We start from the raw sequence: 23,863 nt of genomic DNA on the forward strand, positions 1-23,863 counted from the left end.
GCTCTTGGAGATTCTTCTCAAGCAGGAATATACCACAAAACCCAGTCTTTTTCCTCTTTTATAGGCAGAAGCAGCAACTGCAGGATAGCCCCACAAAGCACAGTCACAGGCAGGGGCAGCACTACTTCTCCTCACCTCTTCATCTCACCCCTTCACCCTGCAGCTCACTGTTTTTAGTTGCTAAATTTGATACTCGCACAGCATGAATCTCACTGACAAAGCTACATCCCTATCAGGAAGATATAATATTTAGTGCACCTCTTGAAGCCATCCGCTGGGAGAGGCATGGAGTGTCTGGAGGACTCCTAAGGGCACTGGTACCAAGTGAGGTGCTGCCCTCTCCACAAAGATGCAGGATACGCACGTGTATAAATAATGCAATGCTTTCAGTATTTGTGCATGTTACAATGCATCCCAGCCCTTGAAGGTAGCCCTCAAGGACCCTGTGACAGTGGGTGCAATGTGGGACTTTGCTTGCCCATATGGTGGTCTTAAAGTACTCTAAGTATTTGTTGATCTCCCATGCACAATGATACTGACTTGTCACTTCATGTCTGTCAGCAACACATTTTCTGCATGTTCTCTCTGCTAACACATCCACAATTGATCTGTATTATTTGCCAATGGGGTTCTCAGACCACGTCTCTGCAAATATGAATAAATCTGACTGTGCTCCCTATTTGCTAATGTGATCCCATAACTCTAAATTCCCCTACAAACAGGACCACTGGATGAGCTCAAAGAGCTCTGCCCTGGGGTTTAGCACCCTTAGTCATCAGACTGTATTTTGCAAAAGGCCTTTTAAGGGCTACAAGGAGTATCATGACATGGGGAGCTTAACTCCAAAATTGCTTGACTGACACATTTCAAGTTACCTTTACAGTACTGCTGGAGTACTGGGTCAAATATGTCTGTTATAATCCATCTGGAGGACTAAGTATCTGGCATCTCTTTAAGACCCATATAATCACAAATTTCATAAAGCTCAATGGAGTCCTCTACCTGACAGGTTCAGGTGCAGATTACATAAAATTAATATTAATGTCAGGTGGAATCAGTGGACGTTGAAGCTATGCTAATTATGCTAATTACAATTGCAGACTGGTAGCTGAGCCTTTCTCCAGTGGCAAGAGGACTGCTGATCTTGTACTCCAGTATAATGTATCCTGATTTGGGTAAAGGCAATAACCTTCCACAAACTGATAAATTTGGCAAGTAGACCTATAGGTCAATTTAAGGAGAATAAAATTCATGTGACTTCCTTTTCGGTGTAGTTATGCAAATTTTCACAAAGGGGCGTGAAATTATATGAAATGCAAATCAAACTTTTAGAGCAATATTTTGACATGAAAGACATCTTCACATTCATTTTGGACGTGAGCCAAAAACCCAAATGCCACAGACAACAAACACTCAGGTTCTGTTTATTCCCATTGTTCCTCTGCTCTCGCAATAGATTTTTACCCGAATGAACTTGAAATTACGCAAGGTAGCGTAACAGAATAATTTTTGGGAATATTACGCAACAACCATTAACAAGAAATGGGAGAAATTAAAAGAGATTACACAGTGTAACAAATATTTTACCCGGACCTAGCGCCAACTTCTCCTTACTAATTGTTTGCTTGTAGGATACATTTTAAGTTAAAATATTCCACAAAAATGAACACGCAAAAAACCTCTGCAACAATGTGCCTATCTGGATCCTAGTTGGTGATATGGTCCTTCACTGGACATTCCATGGAGCAGTGAAAGCTAAGAGGGTATTTTGCATTCAAAAATAAACCAAACAAGCACAACTTTGAGACTATTATATTGCAGTCCACTTGGCCCTCTGTCTGCATTCTTTCTCCTCTACAGCATTTTCACCACACACAAGTATTGAGAATGACAACCATCAACCTTAACAGAAGATGTCAAACCTTTATTGCATTTGGTCTGAGGACCAGGCTTGCATGACAGAACAAATCTATTTACAGACACCTAAGAGTGAAGATAAAGTAATGGTGAGTTTGACTCCTCCATGACCGTTTGAGTTATTGAGTCTTCCTCCACTAAGGAAGTCTATCCCCAGGTCGATATTTTATTGAACATTCCTTTGAACACATTGTACACTAGTGGGCTCAATAATACATCTTAATTCTAGGACTCAAAATCTAAATCTCTATTTGACAGTTACCCATGGTTTCCCCTGCTGGGAGATTATTCCTTATGTCTTTTCCAAGGTAATACGTTCTTATTCGTTTGGGAAAACCTGTGAAATGGGACCTGCATTGTTTATTCCTGAATTGTTTTGAATTGTCTGTTTTCTTGTATCCCCAATCACCCTTTCTGTGTGCAGATGTAGATTCAACTAAGCTTCCAATTGGCGAGTTTAAAGTAATTTAAGTGGATTTTAGTTCATCTATCCCTTTCTGCAGCTAAACTGAGGTCTTTGGGAAACTGAAATATAGCCCTTTAACCCATTACTTCTTCTTTCAACTGCAGGAGGCTAGTCACTTCCTGACGCCTTACACAGAAAAGATTCGCAACATGTTGCAAAGCCTAGAAAGGAGATGTGAATTGGCTGAAAAGTTAGTCAGTAGAGAGTGACAGCAAAATGGAATCTGCTGGCAGCAAAAGGGGGGTGGCATATGACTCAATCTTTGATTAAATGTTCTTTTGTCAATTCATAAGAGATAGGCTGATTAGCTGTGAGGTAACATATTCCTATTTGTATTATGTGAAGATCTACAAAAATGTTTATAGCCCAGAGACAGAAACATGAGTTGGATCGTTGATGTGTATCTAGATCAAAAAAAGGGACCATCTTTTTATGCTGGAGGAACTGGATAAAATGTAGATCTCACCACCAGCCCCTTCTATGTATGCCGACTACATTGAAAGATTACATGGAATGACATCAGTGAGGGATCATGGTAGATGATCCATCTGAAAATGAGGCTCTGAAAAGTGGCAGGGAGACAGAGATAAAAAATAGCCTGACATTAATCATTCTCTTTCCTACTGTCATAGACAATCTGGAGAGTATTTGCAAGGGTCGGTGAGTCACTCAAAGAAAATATTTATCACGAGAATGGCACCTTGGTATCCACAATCCCATCCCATTGAATGTAAACAGGCATCTGCACCAAGAAAGTTGAACTTATTACTGAGTATAACTTTCTGATTTGTGATGGGGCAGTTGGAATCATGTTTAGAGGATATGTGAAATGACTATGGCCCTCATTATGACATTGGCAATAAATCCCACTTACTGCCATGCCGACTGCCGCCAACATACCGCCGAGGATAACCGTCAGCCATATTCTGACACACACATACCAATCCGTCACTATACACACACACACAAGTCCGCCAGGCCAAAGGTCAGCGATAAACTGGCAGTAGCAAAACCCACACAGTTACGCCAACAGAACTACGCCAATCACATTATGACCCACGAATCACTGCGGCGGACATTCAATGGCGGTGAACCATTGGCGGTACATACCGCTGCGCTCAAAATACACACAACCGAACAAAACAACACTGCATTGGTCAATTCAAACTACACACAGCTGACACCCATACACACACCACACCCACACCACTATAAAACACACACCCATATTACCCACAACCCTTTACGAATACCAATAATTGCCAACGGAGAGAGATACAGCAAGAGCACCCACATAACCAGAGCTGCATAACACCATCACCTATACACCACCCACGCACTTTACATCACACACCCCACACACCCTCACCCACACCCCTCACACTACACCCATGGCACCACGACACCACCCCAGGTTCTCAGAGGAGGAGCTAAGGATCATGGTGGAGGAAATCATCCAGATAGAGCCACAGCTATTTGGATCACAGGTGCAGCAGACATCCATTGCTAGGAAGATGGAGCTATGGCGGAGAATCGTGGACAGGGTCAATGCCGTGGGACAGCACCCCAGAACAAGGGATGACATCAGGAAGAGGTGGAACGACCTATGGGGGAAGGTGCGTTCTGTGGCAGCAAGACACCAGCTCACAGTACAGAGGACTGGTGGTGGATCCCCACCTCCTCCCCCACAACTTGCAACAGGGGAGGAGTAAGTCTTGGCAATCATGCATCCTGAGGGCCTGGCAGGAGTAGGAGGAGGACAGGACTCTGGTAAGTCAAATCTCTATTACTATCACCCCCCCACCTGCATGCCATCAGAAACCCCCACCCTTTCCCTCACTCCCATCACTCCACCACCTCCCACATACCCTACCATCACAACCCACTCATCCCAATACCAAGCCCTGCATGCCACACCAATGCATGGACACCCCTCACAGACCTCTATGGACACCTATCACCACTGCATGTACACTGGAGAGAATCACCTAGCCCACCAAATAACAACTCACACAAGGTATCCCAGCCAATGTCACCGGAGAAGAGGTGCCAGCAACATCCAGTCCCCCCACAGAAGAGGCCCACAGTGATGACAGCAGCTCTGCTCGTCTGGATATGGATGATCAACCTGGTCCATCAGGGTCCTCCGGACAGTCGGTTACCCAGGCACAGTCTCACACCACCACAGAGCCTCCTCCCTCAGGAAACACCACCTCAGCACCCACACAGCGGGCCCATACCTCTGTCCCCAGGACAAGTCAATCAGCAGTGTGTCCACCACTACAGGGACCCCAGGGCACCCCACAAACACAGGACGATCAGGGACCTGGGGTCAGTGGCAGTGGGAACACAGTTCAGGGGACAGAGGCACAGGACAACATGACAGCTGGGAGGACTGCTGTGCAACAGGGGAGGACAGGCCCAGGGAACCAACTCTCCAGGAGGCACTCACCGCAATCCTGGGATCATACCAACATTCTCAGGATACGCTGGGCCAGATACTGGACAAGTTGCAGGAGAACATGCAGCTGCAGGAGGGACAGTACCTGGGCATCAGGGAGGACTTGAAGGACATCAACACGACCCTGGTCTCCATTGCAGGGGTGCTGGCAGACATGGTCAACACTATGAGGGAGGCAGTGGCACACCACCGGGCCCCTGACACTAGCCAAACCGATGAACTGCCCTCCATCTCAGCTGCCGCTAGTGTACACAATGCACCTCTGATACAAATAGATTAGACTCTATCCTGGACTTTCCTCCATCATCACCCCAGCCCATTTCACTTCCCCCTCTACTTCTTAGCACTTAAATAAACACCCTTTGAAAAAAAACCAAGTATGGAGTATGTCAAATGATTTAAGTATGTATTTGTATATCAAGGTTTAAACATTGCAATTCAACTGTACAGTAATGTATATATAGGATAGACCTGTAGTTGGCTGCAGTGAACATACCAGGAGCAATAGTGGGGCACCAATATCTGCAAATAGAGATGCCAAAGGGTACAGTGAGTGGCCATAGAAGTTGGAAAAACAGCCTGCCAATGACAATGTCAAACACAAAACTGTCAATTAAATGTGAAGGTACACTGTCTTACCTGTGTGTCATTGGAAGTACTGATGAATAATTGCACTTCTGTTGTCCTCATCCTCATCCTCTGCCTCCTCATCTTCACTGTCCACAGGGTCTACTGCTGCCACATGGCCATCTCCAGCCTCCTCCTGCAGAAAAGGCACCTGGCGACACAAGGCAAGGTTGTGCAACATACAGCATGCCACAATGATCTGGTAGACCTTCTTGGGTGAGTAGCACATGGATCCACCTGTTAGATGGAGGCAACGAAACCTGGCCTTCAGGAGGCCAAAGGTCCTCTCTATAATTCTTCTTGTTCGCCCATGTGTCTCCTTGTAATGTTCCTCTGCCCTTGTCCTGGGATTCCTCACAGGGGTCAGTGGCCATGAGAGGTTGGGGTAAGCAGAGTAACCTGCAAATATCGAGGGACAACTGTTAGCCACACACTAACCCTTAGGGCCCACAACATACCCATTCACCAACATATACTGGGTGGGAACCAGGGCTCACCTATTAGCCACACCCTGTGCCTCTGGAGTTAAGCCATCACATTTGGGATGCTGCTATTCGTCAGGATAAAGGCATCATGCACAGACCCAGGACGTGGGAGATGTACTGGTCCACCAAACACATGGTCTGCACATTCATGGAGTGAAAGCTCTTCCGATTTCTGAACACCTGTTCATTTTGCCGGGGGGGGGACAAATGCAATATGTATTCCATCAATAGCCCCAATAATGTTGGGGATATGTCCCATTGCACAGAAATCAGCTTTCACTGTGGCCAAATCCTCCACCTGGGGGAAAACGATGTAGCTGCACATGTGTTTAATCAGGGCAGACAACACTCTAGTCAGCACTATTGAGAACATTGGCTGAGACATTCCTGCTGCTAAGCCCACTGTCACTTGGAGGGAGCCAGTTGCCAGGAAATGGAGCACTGATAGCACTTGCACAAGTGGGGGGGGGATCCCGGTGGGGTGATGGATAGCAGAGATTAGGTCAGGCTCCAATTGGCACACTCCGTGATTGTGGCCCTGTCAAGTCTATAGGTGAGGATCATGTGCCTGTCCTGCATTGTTGCCAAGTCCACCAGGTGTCTGCACACGGGGGATGTCTCCATCTCCTATTCATCCGCAGCGGTGGCAAACGATGGGGTAAAATAGTGAGCAGCTGGTCATTATCTCTACATTCCAACCACTACAGTTCAATGCATGTTGTGATTGTAACAGTATTTTGTTGGGGATGTCCTAATGGTGCATTTGTGTACTGTGATGCATTTAGGATCCATGGCCTTCCCCCCCCCCCCCCACGAAATGGCGTCCGCCTGTCCTGTATGGAGGGACAGGTGGAAATTAGGTAATTTTGCTGATGTTGTGCGCCACTGCGGGAGGTGGTGGAGAACCGCCGTGCAACTCCTCATTGGTTAACATTGGGCCCTATGGGGTACAGTGACCAATGGTGATGTACTCCGGCGATGATGGTATGCACCGCTGCAGATGTCACTGCCATTTTCTAATTCCTTACTTGCTACCTGACCTTGAACAGGAGAGGACCTGCACTGCATGTGCTGCTGTGACCTGTGTCTGGAACTGACCATGGCTCATGTGACTAGGGAAAGGGCCCCTGCCTTCACCTCAGCAGAGTTGGAGCGACTGGTGGAGGGGGTCCTACCACAGTACCGAATGCTGTATGGGCCTCCAGACCAACAAGTGAGTACACCGTGAGTACGATGCATGGGGCATGAAGTGCTATGTGTGAAGGCCTCATGTGGGGGGGAGGTGGTGGATGGGCCCTAGGAAGAGTGCAGCATGTATGGTGGCCCATGTCTGTGCTAATGGGAATGGGAAGGGGCACCCACAGTCAGAAATGGTGGGAGGACCTGAGATGCTGGGCACAGAAGACAGTGGAGGCCGAGCTGGGGATGGCCTCCCAATGAGGAAGGGGTGCCCGTCAAACCCTGACGCCCCTGATGGCCTGCATACTGGAGGTAGCCTATCAGGAGCTGGATGGGCGCTTGGGGTCATCACAGCAGCCACTAGGGGGTGAGTACAGTGCCCCAATATACAACTTGCACCTGGTGGGGTGGTACCTGGGTGGGGGTAGGGGGCCCTGTGGGTTCCCCTAGCCCAGGCCTGGCATTGCAGGGTAGGTCCCATGTTGGGCAGGGTTCTGATGTGAAAGTCCTCCAACCAAGCTAGTAGGCATCCACTACTGGGCAGGGGTCCGTGGGTCTCAGGTATGTTGCAATTGGCGTTAGGTGTCCCTATCCATGGGCTGATGACTAGCACTGTGACTGGTAATGCATTGCCTAGTGCGTAGGGCTGTTCCCTGTGTGTGAGTGTGTGGTGTACACCAACGGTGGTGTTGTTGGCACCATTGACCAAGTGTATCGTTTGTCTCTTCCCCCTTTTTGTTTTGTCACCCTTTCCTTATGTGCATTAGCATCATCTGGCAGAGGAGCAGAGGTGCCAACGATGGAAGGAGCTACATCCCACAGGAGGCCGAATCCACCAACGGTGAGGGCACCAGTGGGACGGAGGGCGAGGGGAGCACCACAGTGGAGACAGGAGGAGACAGTTCGGACAAGGATACCTCCTCCGATGGGAGCTCCCTGGTGTTAGCAGAAACTTCTGTGCCCACTACAGGTACAGCCACCACCCCCGTACCAGCACCACCCTCCCAGCAGCCCCTCAGCGAGTTTCCCATGCCTGCTCACCCAGGAGGGTGGGCATCTCCTTCACCTCAGGCACCTCAGGCCCTGCCTCAGTTAGACTACTGCCATGAGTGAGGAGGCTATTGACCTCCTGAGATCCATCTCTGTTGGGCAGTCAACCATTGTGAATGCCATCCAGGGGCTGGCAGACCAAATGCAACAGACAAATGCATTCCTGGAGGGCATTCACACTGGATTAGTGGCTCAACATAGATCAATCCAGGGTAGTAAGGTAACATTGGGGAGATAATAAGGAGATAAGGCGCTCTCCTACTGAGAATATTAGGTTATCATTACAATTAGATCCCCGTATCTGCAGACGGTGCACATATAAGGTACCCTCCCTATTATACCTTAATGAAACAATCAAATGATTGTTACAATATATATAAACAAATTATGCACACGTCCTCTTGTATATCAGTTGATTAAAGTAATCCGGTCCCAATATAATGCTCAGAATTCTTCTTTATTCCATTTTATGACCATCACTTTAGCCAAAGCCAAAACGTGTTTCATCTGGGGTACATTGCCCCACGACTTCCTCAGGGTTTTTACAGACTGTAAACAATATATAACATATGCTTTTTTAATATAGTGTCCAAGAAAACAAAATTCCTATAGTCAAAAAATAAAAATTTGAAATAAAAAATAAAACTTTCTAGTTGTAACCAACGTGTAATATTGTGCTGTGGATCTGGTAATTTGCAGTAGGTGGTGACAGTCATTTGCAATTGTTATTAAAATAATACCAAATACTTGTTTATAATATTTAGATGAACTCAATTTGTTATGGTCTTATGTATTCGTTAAATTGAATTAAATCACCTCAGTGCCAAGTACATAAATTCTCACGTGAAATCTTGACCTCAATTTGTCTGCATACAATGTATATATTTACATGCGGAATCCATGCAGTGCACCCTTCCTATTTATTGATGTATTCTTTAATTACCTCTCCAATAGTTCACTTATATATTAGTTAATCTTCTGATCTGTATCTCGTTCTGCTTTATAGTATATTGTGTAGTTCGTGAAAAGCTGTTATTTCAATTTGCGATAGGTTCGAGCTTCACCTATACCGAATTAATCAATGAAATATGGATTACATTGTAAGATTTTGCAGAATAAGACTTTTTAGTGAGAAATTAATGATAGCTTTCTTTATCTTACTCGCTCACCTCTCTATTGCGCCATTGTTCCGTATACGAAACATGAGTGTCATCCAATTTATAAAAATACCCTAAATAGAAGAGGTGAAAAATTACTAAATGCATTTCTAATGCGGGAAACCGCTTTTACAAAAAACCCTAATGTCGGAATGAGTTTTCCATATTGCTCACCTGTGTATCAAAATAAATCGTCCTCCGGGTCGCGAGTACGCAAATGGAGGACTAATCTTCTCACGCGTATAAATTTGTGATTGTAGACCTCAAAATAGAAAAAGGACTATACCAATCGTAGCTCTATGCCATATTGGAAGTACTATGTATCAGTAATAAAAATAGAGAAGGGACTGAATCTGTCTCTATTCATCGCCATGTTGGAAACATTCATATCTTAATACGAGGCTTATCCAAATCATTGATATTAATTCAGACATATGATATCATATTTGCTATAGACCACTAGACTATATTAATTAATGTGTACATTTTTATAGTATATATTTCCATCTAAGTAGTTAACTCTCTCCCAAAAAGTATTCCAATTCATAGTCCGAGTTCAAACTACTTTCAACCACCCTCAGGCGCATAATCCAGATAGATTCTTTCCTTCTTAGTGTTAGCTCTCTTTTTCCACCACGGGGGCTCATCAGTATGTGTTCAAAGCCAAAACATTTAAATTTGTTATGCTCTTTTTGTGCAATACTATTTCCCATGTGTAGTGCTATGGGATAGCGATCATCTTCTTGCCTGACCGCCCGCCAGTGTTGTACAATTCTAATTTTTAGTGGACGAATAGTACTACCAACATATATTCGATTACATTTACAAACCAACATATATATTACATAAGTTGTATTACAATTAATACGTGTTTCCACCTGTTTTTTTTTTGCAGCTTGGAACTGCTTATAAGCAGCCATTTCCTCAAGATCCCCGTTGTGCATTGGAGTTTGATTCCTTTGTGTTACAGACTCTTTATCGGTTGGAGTTCCAGTCTTGTTCCTGTTCTGTTCCAGTTTGAACCTGTTTCCTGTTTCTCTGCCCTGCTCCTGATTGTTCCAGCCAGAGTCTGCTTCCCATCTCTTAGCCTTGTACCTGTTTGTTTCTTCCAGAGCCGGCTCCCTGTTTCTCTGTCCTGCTCCTGCCTTGTTTCAGCCTGAACCTGTTCTCTGTTTCTCAGTCCTGTTTACTGCTTTTTCCTACTCCCTGTATTCCAGCCCTGTCCTTGCCTGTTCCAGCCAGAGCAAAACTTTCAATTCAGAAAAATTAGACAGAGGAAAGCAAGAAAATTAAAGAGAGTTGAACAGGATTACGTAAACGGTAGATTGTTCACTTTCTCTAGTAAATATGACCATCTGATTCAAGGTACGATACCTAGAGTTCAATCCACAACTTCATTAAGTTCTGCAACTACATCTAGAAGCAGTCCATCTACGAGTGATAGTAAATCGGAGAATAGTGAGATGCATACTTCATCTTCAGGCACAAGTAAAAATGCTTTTTTGCAGGAAATATGGAGGATAAAGCAAGGGAACAGGAACAAAATACAAGAAAGGATCAAGAAAGAAAACTAGGCGAGGGAAAAGAGGAAAGAACAGTAGAACAACACACAGGTATGAAAACAAGATCTTGAGACAAGAAACATGTAGATATCTCTACAAAACAAGAGAATATTGTAATAAATCTATCCAATACAATGTTAACACCAGATTTAGGTACACTTCTAAATAGGGGATTGGGATTTTGTCCTACAAAGGAGATGTTTGTCAATCATCATCATCATTAGCTTTATTTCGGTAAGAATAAATACCATAAAAGCACACCACAATTAACAGTTTCATGGTTTAGCAAAACGACGAGCTACATAAAAAAAGTTTTCGATCATAAAAGATTTAAAAAAGGTGTTGGACATAAGCATTTTCCTACTGGAAATTCATATCTTGTTATAAAGTTGTATAAAAATACATGATAGGTATTAAAAATCAAATACAGACCTAACCAAATATTTCAGATAAAATAAGACGTTTCTATTTAAAAATATAAAAGTATCTAGGCATAAAAAAAAGAAAAAGGTACATCTGAGCAATGTAAAATGATAAATACATACAAAAATAGGTTCATCAATGGCTGTTCCCCACATCCATTGTTAGCTTTCCCTCTATTTTTTTCAGCATATTCAGTCTATTGTGCCAGATTGAATCTAGATATTTTGCCAGGCAGCAAGCCACTAAAACAGATGAGTCAGATTTAAAAATTCTCAAAGCCAGTGAACAGTTTTTAAAACCCATTTTCCTACATAAAGGAATAATCCAACGGACTCTTTGTTTGTGGTATGCGGGGCATTGAAAAAGGATGTGGGTTATAGATTCTTCTCTGACACAGCCCATCGGACATATCTTAGAAGTGCAGCTAGTGTTAGACCATTTGTATGTAAGGGTATGCAGAGGAAGAGAGCCTATCCTAAATCTAATATATAATGCACGTGCATGTGGTGAAGAAACTATATCCATATACTGCACAGATTCATAGTGGCATTTGAATTGTAAGAAGTTACCCGTCATGGAAGATGGCGAAACAGCAGACAATTGTAAAAGTTGGACATAGAGCCAAAATGCGTCCTTTAATGTCTGTGTTGCATTTTTTGGGATAGATAGCGGGTCCTTCCAATAAGACCCCAAACCAAGTAGTGAAAAGGTCCGTTCTATGTATACACACCACTTGATTTTTGGACTGGTGTTGTTGGCCATCAAATTGGCAAGCCCACATCTATAGGGGGCAAGGGAGTCTAATGACCATAAACGAATCCAATATAACAAGGGCATAAGTGCGACGATCTGGCTGATGGTTGACAGATTTAAATCCATTCGGATTGGGAGCATTGGGGTGCTGGAAGGGACTCTTAGCAACGACCTTAAAAAGGAGTTTTCCACCTTTGTCAGATCATCTAAGCTACAGTGGCCCCACAGTTCGGCTCCATAAATGGCCCCCCTCTTGCTTGTAATTTGTAGATTTCGACAGCGGGCGTCATGGCAAAGCTAGGCGATCTGGCTGCGAATCTTACAATGCCACTCGCCCGTTGTTTCAATCGCAGGGTAGCCTTCTGGATATGACAGTGCCACTTATGCGAGTCTTCTAATTTCAAACCTAGGTAGTCAAAGTTGCTGACTCTTTCTAGCGTGGCACCCTCTAAATAGATAGGTCATCGCATCCTGCCTTTTTTATCCCCAAACACCATACACTTGGTTTTTAATTGATTAATTTCAAGGCCATGGTCATTACAAAAGTCCATGAACCTCGAGAGCAGAGTTGAAAGACCTGTGGCTGTTTGGGATATCAGCAAGGTGTCATCGGCAAATAAAAGGCAGGGAATCTTCTGCCCTCCCAGTTTGGGGGCATCATTGGAGCACTCCATAAGATAAGGAATACATGCATTTATAAAGAGGAGAAATAAAGTAGGGGCAAGCACGCAGCCTTGTCTTACGCCACGAGCGGTAGGAAATTTTTCAGTTAATTCGCCTTGGCCGTCCCATCTGATTCTTCCATAATTACCAGTATAGAGGTCTCTAATAAATAGAGCAAGGAACTCCTATTTTGGACAAGACATCCCACAGTTTGTGGCGGGGTACTAGATCAAAGGCAGATTTTAGGTCAACAAATGCTACATATAGGTGACCTAAGTCTACGTCAACAACTTTCCATTTAATAGAAATAAAACGGAATACCTGATCTATTGTACTCATTTTTTCTCTGAAACCCGCTTGGAGGTGATTTAGGATTTGATTTTCTACTATCCATTTACTCAGCCTGCTCAACAATTGATGGCAAAATATTTTTTTAAGATTGTCGAGAAGGCTGATGGGTCTATAATTTCCCAGGGAATTCCTCTCTCCTTTCTTATGTATGGGCACAATAATTGCCTCTTTCCATGATTCAGGATAAATTCTGGTAGTCAAAATGGCGTTGGAGAGCCTATTGATGTATGGGCTCCAGATGTTTTGATCCGCTTTAAACATGTCAGAAGGAATCCCATCCGACCCTGGGGCCTTTGCTGCTTTCTGAGCAGTGATGGCCAACACAGTTTCATTCAATGTGAAGGGAGGCAAGGAGGGCGTGGGCTCACCCAGAGTTGTTGACTCCCCCAGGCTTGGAGCATTACTGGCCGGTAGAGGGCCATACAGTTCCTTGAAATGAAAGAGCCAGGCATCAGGACCAATATGAGACTCCAAATAAGGTGCTCAGTTCTGATCGCTGCAAGAAACCAGAAACCAGAACCGTTTGGAGTCGTGAGCTATAGCTGCCTCAAGTAAATTGCTCCAAAGCCCCTTTTCATACTCGAGTTTGCTTTTGTTACATGTAGAGACATAATGACGTCTAGCATTAATAATACCTGGTCTATCCTTTGACCTTAACACATTGACCAAAGTATTTTTGGCCTCCCTACACCTCTTATTAAACCATTTAGAATGAGGTTGAGTTCGGGAGTTAGTCGATGGCCTAGGACATTTGGTAAACAGCTCTTTCAGAGTAACAAAGAGGTCCAGATGGAGAGACAATACTTCAGTTGGAGCAAAAGTAAGGCTATCGTCAAATAGCTGGTGGGAAAAAGTTAAGGCACACAATTTTTCTCGAAGCTTGTTTGATTGCGCAAAGGAGTCCCATCTTACCATACGCCTATTGCTAGACAACTCCATAGCAGTAGAAGCAGGAGGAAATACAGTTCCTGCTAAAAGAGATCTCTTGTACGTGATCTGGAGAGGGGCATGGTCACTAGTGTAGGGGTTGCCCACTTCCACATCTAGTATATAATGCCAAGCTCTTAAATCAAAGAAAATATAATCCAGTTTATTACTATATGAGCCCCTGAAAAAAGTTGGTCTGGCAGGAGTGTCAGCTGGGAAACGGCCATTACCAAAACGGAGGCCGTGGGATATCATAAGGTCTATTGTCTGTGAAGCCCTGGCACACGATTTATATGGATTTTGCTGGATGGAATGAGGAATCAAAAAGGAAGGGATGTTCCATACACTATCTTCAAGCTGCATAACCTCTATGTGGTCTGCATTAAGTTCAAGTTGAACATTAAAATCTCCTGCTATTATGATGTGATATTTAAGACGGAGGTCCGGAATTAGGGTATTCAATAGCTCGATAGTGGTGGAGCAATGATTGGGAGGTCCCGGCCTACTGTAGATGTTTATACAAAGAACAGGAGAGCCTGAGACTGGATGGATCGCAACAGCCAAAATGTCATAAGAATCCACATATATCTCCTTTATTCCTCTCACCTCTGTAGATTTTACCCAAGTGGTTAAACACCCTGCTGCCCTACCTGCTGAAGAAGGCCTGGCAGGTTTAAAAAAAGAACTAAACCCATGTTTATACGTACAATGTGTTGCCCAAGTTTCCTGAAACATACAGACATTGAAATTTTCAACAAATGTCCCCCACTCAGTGTCCATAAGTTTGCCATTAATGCAGCCACATTCCAGGACAGAAGTTTGGCTGTTTCCTGAGGGATAGGGTCACTTAAGTTCGAAATAATATCATCCGGAGAATGGCTGTCAATAGGTTTCGCCATGAATGAGTTTGTGGATTTATTAGTAGTTTCAGGTTGTAGATCCGATGAAAGGACAACGCTCGGACTGGATAGATTAGGTGGAAAATCAGTAGCCACTGAGTCTGAACTAAAAAAGGAAATGCAAGGGTTAGTAAAACATAGTCAGTCAACGTCTGATGTGGCCCCCTGAAGATCGAGATTGTGTGCTGCTTGGCCCCTTGGAACAAGACCAGAGCTGGTCATAGGGCCCAGACCAGATAATGGATCTCTTCGAGCCTGGTGGCATGGTGGTCTAAGATCTTGGATGTTTACAGAGTGGTTCAAGGCTACATTGGCTGTTCTGATGGAAGAATTTGGCCGCATGTGACCAACAGTAGGGCAGCTAACTGTGAGAAAAATAGCCGAGGGCTTCCTGCTTGTAGTCCGTGCTTCCATATCTAAGAGACCTGCTACCAGATGGGAGTTTTTGAGATTGAGTCTTATAAAGTCACTGCGACCAGAAGAACCAGGGGAACCATTAACTCGTTCGGCAAATAAAATGTCATCATGGATGATTGAACCACAACCTCTGACATGTCTCAGCCAGTGCGAGACCTTGTTGGCTAATGAAGCTTTGTCTTCTCGCATGTTTGGAGGCAGAGGTGGGACATTGCACATATATATGTAGTTGTTATTGGTTAAGTTAGAATTATGGCGGAAAGCTTTGGTGGTGTCCCATTTAAAGGGAACTTTAGAGAAAAGAGAAATATTACTTCCGAAGGAGGGCATGTGCTGTCTATCAGGACACTGGTCATCTATGAGATCTGCTGCACTTGCTGGCGGTGGAAGGGGCCCAGTTAACGGGACGCCTTTTGCAAGTGGGTGTTTGGTTATCATAGGGTTTAGCTTGGACTCACTAGTGGAGAGAGAATGTTTATTTTTGAGGAGGGTGGTGATTTCAAGCAATAATGATCTCAGTTCACCAACTTCAGTCTTAAGGCTACACACCAGTGCTAACAAGTCGTTTTGCAGGGGGGCACTCTCTGTGCATGGCAAGGTTGAAGGGGATGGTTGATGATTATCCAGATCATGAGGCGCCAGAGGAGAAAAACAATTGGAACAGGGAATTATAGGGTGTATTGCGTAGGCTCTTGATACTTCTGAGTCAGAGTGAAGTACAGAAAGAGCAGAAGAACTACTGGAACTAGTGGGGTCTTGGCAGGCTAACGGCTGGTGACGTGAAGCAACGGGTTGTGAATTAGAGACAATGGGGGTCATTCCGACCCCGGCGGTCAAGGACCGCCGGGGCCGGGGATGCGGGAGCACCGCCAACAGGCTGGCGGTGCCCCGCAGGGCATTCTGACCGCGGCGGTTTGGCCGCGGTCAGACAAGGAAAACCTGCCGTCTCCCGCCGGTTTTCCGCTGCCCTGGGAATCCCCCATGGCGGCGCAGCTTGCATGGGGGATTCCGACCCCCTCACCGCCATCCTGTTCCTGGCGGCTCCGACCGCCAGGAACAGGATAGCGGTGAGGGGTGTCATGGGGCCCCCTTAAGAGGGCCCCACTTTGTATTTCAGTGTCTGCTTTGCAGACACTGAAATACGCGACGGGTGCCACTGCACCCGTCGCACCTACCCACTCCGCCGGCTCCATTCGGAGCCGGCTTCCTCGTGGGGAGGGGTTTCCCGCTGGGCTGGCGGGCGGCCTTCTGGCGGTCGCCCGCCAGCCCAGCGGGAAAGCCAGAATGGCCTCCGCGGTCGAAAGGCTCCCTCCAGGCGGGGTGCTCCCGCCGCCCGCGGGGGTCAGAATGACCCCCAATATGTGGTCTGGATGTTAAAAATGGAATAAGGGTATCAGATTTTGGCTCCTTTTGTTTGTTATTTAGGATCTGTTCTACCTCTTCTATCAGATCATCTATTTCCTTAGCAACACAGTTAGTATGGGGTAGCGTGGCCTTGTTGGTTTTGGGTATTTTAGATTTGGCAGAGCCCAGCGATACCGGGCTGTCTTTTGCCTTGCGCTTCCCCATTGAAAAGTGATACTACAACACAGTAAGGAAAAAGGATTTTGGAGTGCTGCCCTGTACTAAGAGGGCTGGTGCCGTTCCTTAGAACCCAGAGGGGGGGCCCAGCCCGGCCTCCTTCGGTCTCTGATGGGCACGGACGTGCCTGCCCTTGGCCCGGGCTTCGCCCGCAAGCGGGAGCGCTGTGAAGATTTTTAAAGGGCTCCTGCCCTTCGCGTATGCTGCTCAGCTGTGCCGGCCCCCAGGTGAGGGGAAATGAAAAGGGCGTCCCGCGATCCCGCGAGCAGGAGCGCTGTGAAGATTTTTAAAGGGCTCCTGCCCTTCGCGTCTGCTGCTCAGCTGTGCCGGCCCCCAGGTGAGGAGAAACGAAAAGCGCGTCCCGCGATGTTTGTCAATCTAAAATTGATTTGTTTAAGTTTGTGAGGAAATTGAAACTCAAGAAATATTTTGAATTAAGTAATAAACAAGAAGTCAGAAGAGAACCATTGCCACACGAGAGACTACAAAGTGACTTATCGATACAAGACATTAAGGACACGGCAAATTTGTTGTCAATAACGGACTATGATAAAATCCCAATGAGTACTTCAATATTACTACAGGAACTGAACATTGCATCGGATATATGTAAGCAGTGGTTTGAAATCAAAATCAACTTGGATACCAAAACTTGCTGCCGACAATAATATAGATGTTTTCTACAAATTCGTTTGTGAAGATTTAGGAAATACTAAGCACGTAAACAGCAAAAGTAGAAGATATAATCTAAGCTATAATTAATATTTAGCTTTAAAAACACCTAAGAATGAAGAAGATTTAATTATTAGGAGAGCTGATAAAGGTGGAAATATTGTGATTATATTGATGTGACTATGACCAGGAAATTTATACACAACTGAATAATGCAGAATGCTATGAGAAACTAAGCAGTAATTCTATGACGAGTATAGTTCAAAAGATCAATAAGTTGTTGAGAATATGGTATGAGAATGATATATGAAATGAAAATGAATAATTGTACTTAAGAATAGATCATCCAAGATTTCCTTGTTTCTATACCCTCCCCAAGATACATACAAATCTTCCATTTCCTCCAGGAAGGCCGATGGTATCAGGAATAGAAGGTCCTATAGAAAGAATTTCACGATTTGTAGACAGTTTTTTGCAACCGCTGGTGGAGAATCTTCCATCATATATTAGAGACACGAAACACCTATTAAGTATGCTTGGGGATGTTAATTGGGAACCTAATATGATAATGGTAACACTTGGGGCCATATGTACGAACACATTTTCCCATTGACACAGAATGGGAAAAACCCTTTGATACATCCGGCCCTTGATGTGGTAGCATTGTATACGAATATCAAATATGAATCAGGTATAGAGGCAATGAAATATCTATTATACAACAGATCGGCAAGTATGATGGAGCATACTGAAATGTTACTAGAAATGATGAACCTCATACTCAGTCACAATTACTTTCTCTTTAATAACGAATGGTATAGACAAAGACAAGGAGTGGCACTGGGTTCGAGATTTTCCCCCTCGTATGCTAATCTATACATGGCATGGTTTGAAGAGAAATGGGCATGGGGACGAGGAGCAGCAGAATGGCACATATATATCCTTTATTGGGGAAGATATATAGAGGATTGCTTTATGATATGGACAGGCAGTTTATTGCAACTGCAAGAATTCCATGAATATCTGAACAGTAATGAAGTGAACATGAAGTTTACATATCAGCATAGTATGAAAAGTATAGAGTTTCTGGATGTAGAGTTATATATAGAAAACAACAAGATAGAGAGTAGACTGTATCGGAAACATACGTCCTGTAATTCGATATTACATGCTGAAAGTACTCATCCCTTATGTCAGCTAGAAGCTATTCCATTTGGAGAAATGGTTAGAGCAAGAAGGAATTGTAGTAAGGAAAAGGATTTTATAGAATGTTTACAGGACATGAAAGAACGGTTTATAGTGAGGGGATACAAACCAGAACAGGTGAATAGATCCTTAAGAAAGGCAATTAAAATATCTTGACAACAACCTTTGAAAACAAGAGTTAAGACTAATAATACAGAGGAGAAAATAAGAATAATTTTGGATTACACAGAAAGTTAAACTATTTTAATGAGAAGTATGAGAAAATATTGGAATATCCTACTACAGGATCAGACTCTCAGGAGTTACATTAAGCCCAAACCTGAAGTATCTTACCACAGAGTGAAAACGTTGAGTAATACTCTATGCCCTGGTTACCCTGTGAGCAGACGGGAAATAAATTGGTTAGATACCCACAACAAAGGTTTCTTTAAATGTGGTGGTTGTGGTATGTGTACATGGACATGGCATGCTAAGAAAGAATTCTATGGAGTTGCAAATCAAAAATATAATATTCAAACACTTATTAATTGTAATACGACTTCTGTGATATATATGTTGGTTTGTAAATGTAATCGAATATATGTTGGAAGTACTATTCGTCCACTAAAAATTAGAATTGCTGAACACTGGAGGGCGGTCAGACAAGAAGATGATCACTATCCCATTGTACTACACATGAGAAATTGTATTGCACAAAAAGAGCATAAAGAATTTACATTTTTTGGCTTTGAACACAGAACGATGAGCCCCAGTGGCGGAAACAGAGAGCTAACACTAAGAAGGAAAGAATCTATTTGGATTATGCGCCTGAGGGCGGTTGAAAGTGGTTTGAACTCAGACTATGAATGGAATAATTTTTGGGAGAGAGTTAATTACTTTTATGGAAATATATACTATAAAAATGTACACATTAATTAATATAGTGTAAGAAGATTGGTTCTATGAAAATTATATCATATTATCTAACAATTCATATCAATATGTATGCTTAATGTTTTCAATGTAAATGGATGTTTAGGTGGAGAATCCATGCACTATAGACTGACTTTCAGAGTATTGAAAACATAGGGAACATCATTTTGATATACACCTTGATGCATATAACAATGATACATAGAATTACTGTCTTTCAATTACATTCATTTAACTTCAACCAGGATATAATGTAAGGATTGTCGAACTCAACAAACACTTTCTGGAATGGATATTTAATCAGTATACCATATAGTATGTATTTTATCACAGACTAACCAAGTGGCCCATAACAAATACCACATCAAAAGTCTTATTTAGCATTAGTTAGTAGAATAAGCCCGTACTTTTTAACGAGGTTTACCAATATGGCGACGATATAGATGTTTCTGTGCTAAGTAATAGTCATGACATATAAATAATGTAGATATAATAGATATTGGCTCAATATAATATGTAATGGTTATATTTGGAAAATTAATCTAGTGGTCTATAGCAAATATTATATCCTATGTCCGAATTAATATCAATGATTTGGATAAGCCTCGTATTAAGATACAAATGTTTCCAACATGGCGATGAATAGAGACAGAATCAGTCCCTTCTTAATTTTTATTACTGATACTTAGTAGTTCCAATATGGCAAAGAGATACGATTGGTAGATTCCTTTTTCTATTATGAGGTCCACAATCATGTATTTATACTGCTTGAGAAGATTAGTCCTCCGTTTGCGTACTCGCGATTGGGAGGACGATTTATTTTGATACACAGGTGAGCAATATGGAGAACTCGTTACGACATTAGGGTTATTTGTAAAAGCGGTTTCCCGCATTAGAAATGCATTTAGTAATTTTTCACCTCTTCTATTTAGGGTATTTTTATAAATGGGATGACACTCATGTTTGGTATACGGAACAATAGATCAATAGAGATGTGAGCGAGTACGATAAAGAACGCTACCTTTAATCTCATCACTAAAAAGTCTTATACTACAAAATCTTACATTGTCATCCAAATTGCATTGATTAATTCGGTATAGGTGAAGCTGGAACCTATCGCAAATTTAAATAACAGCTTTTCACGAACTACACAATATTCTATAAAGCATAACGAGATACAGATCAGAAGATAAACTAATATATAAGTGAACTATTGGAGAGGTAATTAAAGAATACATCAATAAATAAGAAGCATGCACCTCAAGGATTCTGCATGTAAATATATACATTGAATGCAGACAAATTGGGGTCAAGATTTCACATGAGAATTTATGTATTTGACACTGAGGTGATTTAATTTAATTTAACGAATACATAAGACCATAACAAATTGAGTTCATCTAAATAGTATAAACAAGTATTTGGAATTATTTTAATAACTTTTGCAAATGACTCACTGCCTACTGCAAATTACCAGATCCACAGCACAATATTACATGTTGGTTACAACTAGAAAAAAAAAATTACAAAAAAATTCAAATTGTAATTTTTTGACAAAAAGATTTTTGTTTTCTTGGACACTATATTAAAAAAAACATATGTTATATATTGTTTACAGCCTGTAAAAGCCCTGAGGAAGTCGTGGGGCAACGTACCCCAGATAAAACACGTGTTGACTTTGGCTGAAGTGATGTCCATCAAATGGAATAAAGAAGAATTCTAAGTAATATATTGGGACCTGATTTCTTTAATCAACTGATATACAAGAGGACGTGTGCATAATTTATTTATATAGATCAATCCAGGCTCTGGCCTCCTCTCTGATGGCAGCCATTGTCACTGTTTCCAGCCACTCCCCTCCAACTTCCTCTTCCCAATCCCATTCCCCTCAACCCCAACCTATCCCAAGAATACAGTCAGATGAGCATGTACCCAGGACAACACACAAGAGTGGACATGGCAAACACAAGCACCACACTTCATCCCACAGGCACTCACACAAACACCATCCAGAAGCAGACATACCAGCATCCACTGTCTCCTCTGTGGCCCCTCCTCCTCGTCTGCCTCCCTCCCATTTGCGTGTCCACTCACACCTGCATGCACTACATCCTCATTCACTATCACCATCACCAGCACACCTAACAGTACATGCCCCTCACTGGCAGTCACCACCCCCACATCCATGCACACGTCTCCTGTGTCCTCTCCCACTGTGTCTGTGCCCCCTACTCCCAAAGTACACAAACGCAAGCACTCAGACACCCAACAGCCATCCAACTCACAAGAGCATCCAGCCTCTGTACCTGCACCTAAACACAGCAGTCAGACACCTCCTACCACCACTCCCTCTTCCTCCACTCCCAAACCATCTCCCTCTTCCTGCCCTAATGTCCCTAAGAAGCTTTTCCTCTCCACCATTGACTTCTTCCCTTCCCCTCCCCCGTCCCTCACATCAGGCCAGGGCGGTCAAAACTCAGACAAGCACTTCAGCCACCCAGTCTGTAGGCTCAGTATTGTCCCCAGCTACTCCAAGTGGGAAAAGATCCTGGCCACCAGCCAGCCAGACGGACAGGGTGCCAGCCCCGAGTGCATCGAGGAAGGGCAAGGAGTCAGCCCCAGCTGCAGGACGGAAGGGCAAGGAGGCAGCCCCAGTGGCAGGGCAAGGAGACAGCCCCAGCTGCAGGGCAGAAGGGCAAGGAAGCAGCACCAGCTGCAGGACGGAAGGGCAAGGAGGCAGCACCAGTTGCAGGACGGAAAGGAAAGGAGGAAGCCCCAACTGCAGGAAGGAGGGGCAAGGGGCCTGCAACAGCAGGCAGTAGAGACAAGGGGCCTGGTGCAGGGATTCAGTCGGAGCCCTCACCGCCAACCATGGTGGTGCAGCCGCCCGAGGCTGCAGGGGATGGGCTGGAGCACTCCCCCCACCATTGCCAGCACTGCCACCAGCACCACTGCCAGCAGCAGCAGCCCCAGTGGGCAGCCGTCCGAGCCTGCAGGGGATGGGCTGGAGCCTCCCCCCACCACTGCCAGCACCGCCACCAGCGCTACTGCCAGCAGCAGCAGCCCCAGTGGGCAGCCATCTGAGGCTGCAGGGGATGGGTTGGAGCCTCCCCCCACCAATGCCAGCTCCACCAGCACCACCACTGCCACCACTGAGCAGCCGTCACCGCCGGCGGACAGTGTGTAGTCCTGCATCCATGGGCTGTTGTGCAGCCTGGCCCCAGCAAATCCTGTGGATCTGACACCTAGGTGAGAGACTGTGACCTTGCACTCCCGATGTTCTGCATCACAGGGCTCAATGCCCCCTCCAGAACCAGTAGAAGAAGCCATCCACTCACCCCATCCTCCACAGGATGAAGCTCACTGGGCACAATGCCCCCTCCAGAACCAGTAGAGAAACCATCCACTTACCCCATCCTCCGCAGGATGAAGCTCACTGGGCACAATGCCCCCTCCAGACCCTGTGGAAGAAGCCATCCACTCACCCCATCCTCCACAGAATGAAGCTCACTGGGCACGATGCTCCCTCCAGAACCAGTGGAAGAAGCCATCCACTCACCCCATCCTTCCCAGGACGAAGCTCACTGGGCATTATGCCCCCTCCAGAACCAGTGGGCAAATCACCCACTTGAGAGACTGTGCCCTTGCACTCCCCAGGACCATGCGGTGGGCAAATCACCCACTTGAGAGACTGTGGCCTTGCACTTCCTAGGACCAAGCAGTGGGCAAATCACCCACTTGAGAGACTGTGGCCTTTCACTCCCCAGGACCAAGCACAGGGCATGTTGCTGCCTCCAGGACCAGTGGTGTTGTACCATCTTCCAGCTGAGATGCCCCCCATTCCCCGCCCCCCTGAGGTGCCTATCTATTTTCAACCTGATGCCACTGCAGTGTTCTCCGTGTTGTTGAAGGAGTGAAGTTGGGCCTTGGACTTTGTGATGTGGTCCTGTGGCCCACGGACATTGAGGACTGGGCAGTGTCCCTTGCATTGTAAATATGTATATACTTTTTGATTTGGATGCACATATTTCACCCATATTTATCTTATTACAGCCTTTTTACACTATAGTAGTTGTCCTTGCATTATTCCTGAGGGGTACGGCGTGTATATGTAATGTTACTGCATCTGGTTGTGTGTGTGGTGTTGGGGGTGGG

This window comes from Pleurodeles waltl, chromosome 8 (assembly GCF_031143425.1).
Source record: "Pleurodeles waltl isolate 20211129_DDA chromosome 8, aPleWal1.hap1.20221129, whole genome shotgun sequence".
In the NCBI taxonomy this organism is placed as follows: Eukaryota; Metazoa; Chordata; class Amphibia; order Caudata; family Salamandridae; genus Pleurodeles; species Pleurodeles waltl.